At 37.8% G+C, this 9,644-nt stretch overlaps 1 pseudogene; it reads right to left on the bottom strand.

The window, feature by feature from the left end:
- Window positions 1-1,233: 1,233 nt before the first annotated feature.
- Window positions 1,234-9,644, bottom strand: LOC141287072 (cytosolic sulfotransferase 3-like; annotated as a pseudogene).

Here is a 9,644-nt window from a genome sequence, read left to right on the forward strand (position 1 = left end):
GTGTAAGATTATGTATATACTATATTTTTGCTTGTGAATAATGATGCATTCTGATTACATTTAATGGATTTACTGTGAATGACAATCTTACTGCAAAAATATACTGACCCTGGCAAAATACGGACAAAAAATACAGTACATTTCTCCAGGCATATCTGTCTGTTGGACAATACAACAGGTACACATCCTGATTAATATCAGTGATTAATATGCTTTGTACCAAGTTTCTTTTTGTTCAGTTGAACTGATTTTTCCCTTTCCCCTTCATTTTTAAAATGGCAAGTAAAGGTTTTAATATTATTTTCATATTTGCAAATAAATAGGATGCTGTAAACTGTAGAGATTCCAGTCAGAGGTTAACAAATGAGTTTTGTTTAGTTACATTTTGGCAAATCAGTTAAAGAGTATGCTGTCAACTCACCCAGTGACAAAAGGTCTTTCCCCATTCATACTATTGTTTGAGTTGCCTATTCATTGTTAAGTCACACACAGCTATTTTAGCATTTGCATAGTGTTCTCTCTTTAAAAAAATCAGTGCCATAGCAGTAAACACTTTGGCAAACAGGCACTGCCTGTGCCTGTGCTGTGCCATATTTTGATAGAATTCTTTTAATTTTTTTCAGCTTCAGTCTCCTTACTATGCAAATTGGACCTTAAAGGATGCAGTGCTGTTGCCGACTGTGGAAAGCAGGAGTACTATTATTGATCACAGCAACAACAATTTATCAAACAATGATCAAATAATGCATTTTATCACATTATAACTGGGCAACAGTTTAATACTCGGAGCTGGCCTGCATGTTTTGACCATTTACTTATTTGAACATTTTTAGTGGGTCCTAGAATAAAGCAGACGATGTGTTTACAACAAATACAACACTATTCATTCTTAGTGAATTTTCCCCTGTATTTATTTGTCTCCATGTATTTTTGTGGTCAAGTTAGCTTTTGAATAAAACAGATGAAGTGCTGTCATTGACCTACTGTAATAAATCTGATAAGTATAATTATCGGACGGTGAGTTTACACACTAAGCTATCTTTCACAAAACATTAATCATCTAAATGAACACTGCTGTCTTTGGTATTTGCAGTAAGTCCACTCTTTTATAAAACACATTCACCACTTTTTGCAGAAATCTAATGGTGCATTTATACTTCACTGCAAATTACACTGGGATAGGGGAACATAACTGTAATTTATTTTTCACATAAAATATTCATATGCAATTGCTTATTTATTTAGTGATAAAAAAAAAAACTCAGTGCGGAACTTGATAGTGGTGTTCTTCATTTTCTGTTCATAGACTACATCAAACTGTTCATTTTGTGCCACAGTGAAGTGATTTTTCCAGTCTCCAACTTTACCTTTGAACCAAAAACAAAAAGATGAGAAAAGCATTTGAGTAAAAGGACAGAACTAAATTAGATCAGTGGTTTATTAACCTTTCCGCATGAAGGGTGAGATCTTGAAGTCCATGACTGGGATAGTGGAATAGTTGGTCATCTTGTTCTGTTTCATGATGTCGAACTGAACCTCTTTTGTTATTTTCTCCCTCTCTTCAACTGAGGTGGACAAACCCAAGAAAGAACACAAATGTTCCACCTCACGTCCTGTGTCCTAAGTAATTCGTACAATACACATTAAGCATATATATTAATTTTTACGCTTCATAAAAAGGTCACTCTATGAACAGAACTTACTTCAACCAAATCCTCATAGAACATATACAGTAAGTTAGAATAAGTCTGTTTTTTCTCCCACCATCCACTGACATGATCGAACCAAGAACCAAACACTTAAAGGGAATATTAAAACAATTCTTTAGTGGTTAATTTATTCATTCATGTAGGCTATGTAGGAGCTGCGCATAAAAGAGAAATTAAATATTTTTACTCCCACAATGATTTTATATCTATGTTATTGTAATTATATTTAAATATAAATATAAATATCTAAATATATTATCAAAATGGTTCTTTATTTATACCCATTGTCACTGACTAATAAAAGTTCATTTCATTACTTTACCAAATATTTTACCCACTCTTTCCTTCCATAAATTTCTGTAAGAAGGTGTTCCAGTCACCTGGTTCAGGTTCTCCCATGTTCATTCGATCAAAATGAAAATAGGAAACTGCATTGTCTTTTGCATTCCGTGCTAAATACACAACCTGGAAGAAGTGGACAAAAAAATGACAAGAAACAAGATTTGCATTAAATTCACTTAATTACACGACTAATGTAATCTTAAATAGAGGGAGTTAAGCTATGTCCCATACGGTCCCTATGCAGTGTTTACTGCTTCCAGAGGTGGGTAGTAACGAATTACATTTACTTCGTTAATTTACTTGAGTAAATTTTTGGGGTAACTAGTACTTTTAGAGTATATTTAAAGATGCTTTTACTCTTACTCAAGTACATTTATAATGAAACAAATTTACTTTTACTTCGCTACATTTGATGGCATTCCTCCGTTACTGAGATTTCATTTCATGTCTGAAAAAACTGCGGCTGTATCCGAAATCGCCCCCTATACCCTCAAATAGTGTACTATTTGAGGGGACATTCATTTTAAGTGGTGTTCGAAACCATAGTGGACGTTCTCGAGTGCACTCATTCAATCCCACAATGCACCGCAAAAACGAGTGTACAACCGATGTACACTCAAAGGCTAGAGATAATGCACTGCAAGAGTCGCGCCACAGGCAGATTGAATTCCCGTGTCTCGCCAAAAGATGGCGCATGCAGCTGAATCATCCATCTGTTCATTTTACAACGCGCTTGTCCACGGCGTAATACAGCGTACAACTATATGTATATATAGTATAAATTCGTTGTAAATTGATTATTAAATTGTTTAACTCCGTGACATAGTTCAAGATAAATGCTTTAATCTTACTACTGGAACTGTCCGTTTTAAATGATTGTTAAACAGCAAGCATACTATGCAAAAGCGGCAGTCCTTCCGGTGCACTCAGTGTCCGAATTCACTCACTCGTTTTCATTCACTCCTTCAAGTGTACTGTATGAGTGGACTTATGTAGGGAATAGTGAATAGGGTATAGGGGGCGATTTCGGATACAGCCTGCGTTAATGCTGGTTTGTGTACAGCTGTTACTATGGAAACCGTAATATTTCAGCGCTCCTAAAGCGCCCCCTCGTGACAATAAATTTTTCATTTCCAATATATTTTTTCAGCTGTTTATGGTCAAATGATTGCAATTATCGACCCATGTTTTTATGCAGCAAACACGGAGTTGTAAATGTAAAAAGTTAAGGTGCCTTCTAAAAATCCAAACAAGTACAGTAATATTTATGTTTTAAATAAATATAATAAATTATATACTCAATTTATCCCTTTTAATGTTATAAAGGATGAAATGCCACAGTGTAACATATTTTGTTTTTGTGTGAAACTGCATCTGAATTTTAAATCATGCCATTTTATGGCTTAATATTCTACTTTACATTGTCCAATCCAATTTTACTTGTGCAGATCTTAAAAAGGGCCATGAATTGCTTTAAATTAATATTTAAAAATATTCTGCAGATACACTAAATAAAATAAATATAATGGAATAAAATTACTTCAAGATATCAAGATATTTGTTTATATTTGTGTATTAAAAATGTTTTTGATTAGACTCCTATCTGATTTTATATATTTAAAAAAAGGTCTTTTTTTTTTTATTTGGGCTAGATAAATTAATTTTCGGGCTACCAAAATCTGAAGAGTACCTGCCCGAAGGGCTACCAGAGATTTTGCGAGCCATATATATAAACACCTTACTTCAGCCTATGTTTTCAAGGAGAGGTGTGCGGAAGCTTTCTAAACAGTTTGAAATTCAGGGTTTTCACTTCATATCAATCAGATCAGAAATAACTAGTAACTAGCTACTTGAGTACTTTTTCCATCGGATACTTTTTTACTCTTACTCAAGTAACTATAAGATTGTACTTTTACTCTTACTTGAGTAAATATTTCCATAAGTACTTGTACTTTTACTTGAGTACAGATTTTGGGTACTCTACCCACCTCTGACTGCTTCTTACTCACGGAGCAGGAGAGAGCTGTTAAAGTTTACTTAATGTAACAAAATTAATTCATAGAACACACTGCTATGTCTTCAAACACACACGAAAAAAAAAGTTGCTCATGTTAGAGATTGAAGTCTTGAAGCCAACCCGTGCTGCCAAAACAGCTTCACCTTTGCATTGATTGGAACACTACTGGAAGTGGAACACTACTGGACAGATGAAACACCACTCTTCTAAAACTTATTACACCTAATTTGGCGTTTTAATGGTGGTGTGGAGAGTGCTATAACACATCTGTTCAAAATCTCACACAGATGTTCAATTGGGTTGAGATCTGGTGACTATAAAGGCCATAGAATATGATTCACTCTTCATTTTCATACTCATCAAGCTATTCAGGGAGCCCGCATGCCCTATGGATGAGAGCATTGTCACCCTGGAAAGGACTACTTCCATCAGGATAGAAATGTTTCATACGATAAAGGTGAGTACTCAACAACATTGTATTGATTTAAATTGGACAAATGGGCAGACCATGCCAGCAAAATGCACAAAGCAACTAGATCTCCTGGACTTTCCTGTAATTTGTCAACTGCATATATAAGCTAAATAAATATTCCTTAATCAAAAAAGCATTGTCAGTGACCACACCAAACACTGAGGCATGAAAGCTTGTATTTTATGACACAGGCAAAAACATAGTTTTTTCATGCACCTGTCAAGTTTGAGATTTTGGGCTTGTTGTGTTTTTTCAGACTATTGGAAAGAAAACATCCAAAAGGCACTGTTAAGTGTTTCTTTTATAGCACTTTATCTATTTGTGTCAATACATTTCAATTACAATACATATTTTTAAAGGCCGTTTTCTCAAAATGAGTTTTTAGTTTTTCTCCTACACTGAGCCATAAATCTCCACTTCAGTAGCACTTACACAAACCAAAGTTTTCTCCTTTCTATATCCTGAAGGTTTTTACAGAATGATTTGTTCGTATACTGTATAATTTGCTTGATTTGCTTGAAAAAAAAAAAAAAAAAAATTCTGCCTGTTTTAAGTATTTTCTGAATTATGGAGTGACAAATTAGATAAACGAAATTCCTTCTGTAAAAACATTTGACTCTAATATGCCAAAAATTAAACAAGAATTTTAAAACTGACTTCATCCATTGTTTAGATTTTTGTACTAAAAATGTATGCAAATTAGTGCATATTTCATTAAATAATGCCTCATTTGCATGTTAAAACCTAACATTTTAGAAAACGTGTAATACAAAAAATGTTTGCAATTATCAATGTAATCAACCAACTAAGTAAGGTGATAACCATTAGTTCCCTTCCGAGGGAACTCTCACCGTGTCCACTAGGGGTCGCTATTGGGGAACGCCGCAGCGTGACTTGTGTCTGAAGAATGCATATAGAAAAACTACATGAAATGGCCGGCGACAGCGTATGACGTCACCACGGCGCGCTCGTCGCCGCTGGTGCGTCACTACCGGGCGACACAGTATAAAGAGCCACCGGTGTAAACACAAATCCTCTTCGCAGTCTTCAGCTTCTCTTTGTCTGAACGTGCATTCCGGTAAGATTTGTTTTATCTTTCCTATACTATGGCGAGCACTAGCAAGACGTTTAAGAGGTGTGCTGATCCTTGTCCGCGTTATTTAACGCCTGACGACACACACGATCTTTGCGTCTTCTGTTTGGGTGAGGAGCACTCACGCGATGTCCTCGAGGGGGCAACGTGTGTACATTGCGAGCGTTTTTCAATGAAAAAGCTCCGTTCTCGTCTGTCTCTCTTTTCGAGAAAAGATGAGCGTCCAGCTGTTCCCCACGGCTTAGGGCCTGCCGCTGCCGAGGCACGGAGGAGACTGACTTCGTGGGGCTCTCAGCTGGATCTGGCCGATGAGCTACAGAAAGGGCTTTCTTTTTCTCGCTCATCGGCCAGAGATGAGAACGAGCTCCTTGATCTTGATGACGCTATTTCTTTGACGTCGTCAGATCCAGGAGCTAGTGCTCTTTTGGGTTCCACCCAAGATGAGCAGGAAATGCTTTTTGAGGACGAAGAAGCTGAGGCTGAGTCTTCCTCTATTTCCTGCCCTGCGTATGAAGAGCTTTTGGAGGTCATGGATCGGGCCACGGCAAGACTTGACTTGCCTTGGGAGCGTACCAGAAAGGAGGCCCCGCGGGGCTGACTGGATGAACGCTACCTGTCTAGCCATCGCCTCCAGGCTCCGGTAAGCCTTCCATTCCTTCCCGACCTCCATTCAGAGATCGAGAAGGTATGGAAAAAGCCGTTTTCTTCCCGCATTTTTAGATTCCCTCTTGCTAATTATGCAAATATTGAAGGAATGCGGGAACACGGCTATGAGAGGATGCCCCCTGTTGATGAGACGTTAGCCAACTATCTCTCAACAGGCGAGACATCTTCTCTTAAGGCTCCCTCTTTGCCATCAGCTCCCCTTCGGGTTACATCTAGCTTGAATGGCAAAGCATACGCAACAGCAGGTCAGGCGGTGGGTGCGTTGCACACAATGGCAGTGCTTTAGGCCTACCAGGCCGACCTGCTGAAGGAATCCTTGTGCACCTCCTAAAATCCACATAAGTGGTAAGTTCACCAAGTTTTTGGTTCCTTCTAAAATCCTATACGGTATGGGTTACGCGGTCCTCGTTCCCATTTTTTGTGTTGGTTTAAAACCCCGGTCTCCCTGGGCCCAACTTCACTCGATATCACATTAGATATCTCCTGACCATCTGTTATCCAGGGTGTGTTATCTGAGGATAACCCCTGCTAGAACGGTCTCTGTCTTGGGACAGGCCTGTTAGTCGCTATTTCTGAGACTCAATAGTACTGGCAGTTCCTGTTCTAGTTAAGTCTAAGTATTAACTTAGCCGTTCCTCCGAAGGAACCTCCTGTTCCATCCTGAGCTGTGCTCTGGGTCCTTTGACCCATTCAGGTAAGTGAGTAACAGTTCAGGCTTTGGCCGGGGAGGTTACGTTTTGACAGCTGTCACCTCGTCCTATAGGGATAATTCTTTATAGAATTTACACTTTGTGCTCGCTATGATGCACTCCCTCAGCACGGAGACGTGGGTATAACCGTTCCCCAATAGCGACCCCTAGGGGACGCGGTGAGAGTTCCTTCGGAAGGGAACGTCTCTAGGTTACGTATGTAACCATGGTTCCCTGAGAAGGGAACGAGACACCGCGTCCCTACGCTTTTTTCCATGCTTCGGACGAGAAGCTTCAGACGATGAAGCGGATATGTGTTTACACCGGTGGCTCTTTATACTGTGTCGCCCGCTAGTGACGCACCAGCGGCGACGAGCGCGCCGCGGTGACGTCATACGCTGTCGCCGGCCATTTCATGTAGTTTTTCTATATGCATTCTTCAGACACGAGTCACGCTGCGGCGTTCCCCAATAGCGACCCCTAGGGGACGCGGTGTCTCGTTCCCTTCTCAGGGAACCATGGTTACATACGTAACCTAGAGACGTTATTGTTTTTACGCCACATCGCAGAGTGAAAAAAACAACAACAAAAAAAAAAAAACCTTGAGTTGAACTTTGAAACCTTTGAACTTTACCCTTGAATTCTGCTCCCAGAAGGACTTGGGCACAAGCTGAACAGGTAAATGAGTTTTGATGAGGCGAGGAGAAGTGGGCAGATTATCAGCCAGTTCTGTCCCTAAAAAGTAAAAAATGTGGTTCTAAATTAATAAAGTTTTCATTGTGGTTAAGACAAGACATACAGTAAATAAACAATATTTGAAGTTCATACTGTTTATATTAATTTATATTTAATGTGAGTTAAATGTCTTTAACTCAAGTAAAGCTGTGTGACTCTTGAGTATGGACTCAAATAAACTCCCGGGAGAGTTCATTTAAAACTGGGCTTTTTGCTGTGTAGACTTTACCTACTTTTTTAGTTTTTCTTAGCTGATAAATTCAGGTATTCTTTACTCAGATATATAGAATAGAATCTACCCAAACAAACTGAGTGCAAATTGTTACTTCAATTTACCTCATTTTATTGAGTAGATTCTATAGGTTGTTTTTTTACAGTGCAGGTAGTCCTTTGGATTTTTAATGCAATTTCCAAAAAATAAACAAAGAAGAAAATATTTTCACCTTAATTTTTAATTACTCCAATTAATGTTGTTAAAATAGTGTGAATGCTACCAATTTGTATACAGTACAATTGGCAGTACATTAAATGCACCTGCACAGTAAAGCCAGCAGAGGACCTCAGTGTGCTCTGCACATAAAGTATCTCTGAAGGACTACAGAAAACTGGTTCTGATTTGCAAGAAATGCAGAGATAACAGGCATTACAAAGCATGTGGTTTAAATCAATCTGTCACAGTATATAAATTACAGAATATGTGGAACAAAGAATCCATGCAGGGCTTTATAATGTGGAAGGGTGAATAGCAAAAAGTAAAAGAGTTAATAAAAATAAAAAATAAAACTTGAACACTCTTATATTGTGGTCTCTGACCTGATGGCATCACTTTAAAACATCCCTCCAGGAACGGCACTCTCATATAGATAGGCTGGGAGGTCTGGCGCTTTGGATCATCATTACCAAAATATAGAGGGTCTAGAATGTATGACACCCAGGTGGTACCTGGAAAATCAGGGCAGAGTAAAAATTATTACATGCATTTAGACTCTTTCTTTAGAAACATACCATACCATACCGTGAAGTCCCATTTTCTTATTGCATACTGTTGTGAGTAACTGGTTATGTTTAAAGGGTCATATACTGTGAAATACAATTTTGGTCACACTTTATTTTAAGGTCCAATTCTCGCTATTAGCAAATGATTAACTTTGACTTTTGCCTCAGTAAACTCATATTTTTTTGCTTATTCATAGTTAGTAAGGCTGTTTATCATATCCAGGTTAATTATATTTGCATTTGGACACGTCAATGTGCACCATATCTAGGGAGGACTGTATAAATGTTTTCAACAAAGATGTTCCTCCTCTAACTTGAAGTGATCGCTGAAGCAATATTTCTGCAAAAACAGCAACTTCACATTCTCCCCACCCCCATCCTTTGCACAAGGCCTAAATACTGTGACTCCTCACCAATCCTCCCCTTTTGCAGAGTGGGCAGAGTCAATGTCATGGATCTTTGTCTAAAACCAAACCAAAGACACAAGATGAACTCCTCATTAGAGTTAAGGAAATTGTCCAGTCAATGTATAGTAATATAATTATTAAAAGTAATATAAGTAAGAATAAATAATTTGAAAGAAATGTGCAACAGGATTCTGTGATGAATAGAAAGAAAATAACAGCATTTAAAAAAAAAAAAAAAAAACTTTTGTAACATTATTTTTGATGTTGCTTTTGATCAATTTAATGTTTCTTTACCAATTAAATCTATTAATTTCTTAATAAAATAAAATTAAATAAAATTAAAAATAAAATAAACCTACAAAAGGTTATGCAATGCTCTCACCTGCTTTGGGGTAAGTTGCGATTAGAATGTCATCAGGTCTTGCTTGAAAGTTTTTTACTTTTTCCCAGTTGTCAGTGAAGTAGTGGACCATAGAAACACCCTCAAAATCAAACAGCTCAGGTCGACTAGGTTTCAT

This window comes from Garra rufa, chromosome 15, assembly GCF_049309525.1.
Source record: "Garra rufa chromosome 15, GarRuf1.0, whole genome shotgun sequence".
In the NCBI taxonomy this organism is placed as follows: Eukaryota; Metazoa; Chordata; class Actinopteri; order Cypriniformes; family Cyprinidae; genus Garra; species Garra rufa.